Below are 2,719 nucleotides of genomic sequence, written 5' to 3'. Positions count from 1 at the left end.
CTCCTCCTAAATCACTCGACTTATTTCAGTCAAACTTGGTAAACGTATCACTTACTATCCGGAAAAAGCACTGTGAGGGTAATAGTCGCCTGCCTCTCAAAGGGATGGGTGTGGGTGTCAAAATTGAAGCGTTACTAACTGCACGCAAATACGCAGGCTACACTCTTCCAGTATTTGAGAATGGGAACACTTAGTGAGTTGCAAAATTTGTACCCGTAATATCAGACTTTTAAGGAACATTTTTCCTTGCCACGCCTCACACATTGATGTCAGAAAGAAAGTTTATCGCTTACTACATTTTCATTGTTCATGCAGTAAAACTGCCGCACCAGGCATGGCGTTTTAATGATTACCATTTACTACTAATTCTACACGCAACAAATTTTTCAGATGATATCCATTTACACTATTGAATGGACCTGCAAAATTATGTCACTGCACAATGCACGATTCAGGAAATGTGACGAAACAAACGCGTGACAATTACTTTTATTTCAAACGGAGCACTTAGTGACTTCTAGCAAACTTGTTAGAGAGTTTTTAGACCTTTTTCAAACTTTGTCTCATTTACGTCCTTAACGTCAAATAACTAACATACTAAGTCATTCTTAAAGTATTCAGAACTATGACGCTTTTTTACACAGGGGAGTTCCATTCTTCAAAGAATCGAGGGTTTACTGGTTAGAAGCACTGCGGAGTTAAGAGTCGCCTTCATCCCCCAGAGGTGGAGATGATAAGGGGGTGACATTGAAACATAGCTCAGAAATACCCCGAGCAGTTTCAAGCAAATTTGCTAGGTGCATGAATCATTATTGGGATGAAAATAGTTTTGGAGTAAGATTCCACTCAACCATTTAGGGTGCGCGGATCGAATAGGGCCAATGGTTATTTATTTCTTGTATTTTGTTGACATGGAATACCTTTAAAGGTAATGAAATTCGTCTCTTACTCTTGCTGTTCGGTGTATGAACCAAGTCGCGAGACTGAGCATTGCAGCGAGCCAATAATTTTGTCAACATGTTTCGGGACGTAACTTCAGACAGCACTGCAGAATACCTAGCTTATATTTAACATCCAGAAGTCGTATGCTGCAATCAGAGCATGAGACGTATACGTGTGCAATATGTTTCACACACCCGTATCTTCAAGAACTCCTAAGCCCCTGGATCAGTTAGAATCAAACTTGGTACACGTATTGCTATCCTTTGGGGGGTAAAAATCAGGTACCTCCTATTGGGTGAGGATAATAACGGGGTGATGGACAGAGAAAGAGCGAAAACAGAAGGTGGCAGAGAGAAGGTGGATGAGAAAAGGAACACACAAAGAGAGGTGGCGGAGGAGATGAACAGAAAGGGAGGAGAAGGAGATGGACAGAGACGGGTGGGAGAGAATAGAGAGATGAGTTGAGCCCCTGACATTCATTCATACACGTGAAAGCCGTTTGTCAATATTTATTGTGGTTCGAGAGATGTTGGTGCTGAAAAGTTTAAGTGGGACGCCTTGAAAAGTCTTAGTAAAGTATCAGTACACTTAGGCACGATATTTTGAGCAGTTTACATACCTACAAGCTAGTCATATTCGTTGGTGAATAGTACACTTCCATGTTTCTTTCAAAGATACCAGCCATCAAACAAAAGGGAGATTGGGCATTGTTTTACTGTTACCCCATTTGTTCTGGAACTTGCTTGGAATGTTGCAATGTCTATCCACTATTTTCGAAGCACGCCGAATAATTCCCTCTCCCACCACATCTTCCTCCCATTTACCCACTCCCCGCCCCCACTCCGTTCCACACAAGCACACCCACCCACACACACACACACACACACACACACACACACACACACACAAGCACACCCACCCGACACACACACACACACACACACACACACACACACACACACACATACATACATACACAACTGGCCATTAAAATTGATACACCACGAAGATGACGTGCTACAGACGCGAAATTTAACCGACAGGAAGAAGATGCTGTGATATGCAAATGATTAGCTTTTCAGAGCATTCACAAAAGGTTGGCGTCGGTGGCGACACCTAAAACGTGCTGACATGACGAAAATGTGTGTGTGTGAAATCTTATGGGACTTAACTGCTAAGGTCATAATTCCCTAAGCTTAGACACTACTCAATCGAAATTATCCTAAGGACAAACACACACACCCATGCCCGAGGGAGGACTCGAACCTCCGCCGGGACCAGCCGCACAGTCGAAGACTGCAGCGCCCTAGACCGCTGGGCTAATCTCGTTCGGCGACATGAGGAAAGTTTCCAACCGGTTTCTTATACACAAACAGCAGTTGACCAGCGTTGCCTGGTGAAACGTTGTTGTGATGTCTCGTGTAAGGAGGAGAAATGCGTACCATCACGTTTCTGACTTTGATAAACATCGGATTGTAGACTATCGCGATTGCGATTTATCGTATCGCGACATTGCTGCTCGCGTTGGTCGAGATTCAATGACTGTTAGCAGGATATGGAATCGGTGGGTTCAGGAGGGTAATACGGAACGCCGTGCTGGATCCCAACGGCCTCGTATCACTAGCAATCGAGATGACAGGCATCTTATCCGCATGGCTGTAACGGATCGTACAGCCTGAGTCAACAGATGGGGACGTTTGCAAGACAACAGCCATCTGCACGAACAGTTCGACGACGTTTGCAGCAGCATGGACTATCAGCTCGGAGACCATGGCTG

Source organism: Schistocerca serialis, chromosome 4, assembly GCF_023864345.2.
Source record: "Schistocerca serialis cubense isolate TAMUIC-IGC-003099 chromosome 4, iqSchSeri2.2, whole genome shotgun sequence".
Taxonomy (NCBI): domain Eukaryota; kingdom Metazoa; phylum Arthropoda; class Insecta; order Orthoptera; family Acrididae; genus Schistocerca; species Schistocerca serialis.
Note: the sequence above shows the minus strand (reverse complement) of the source record.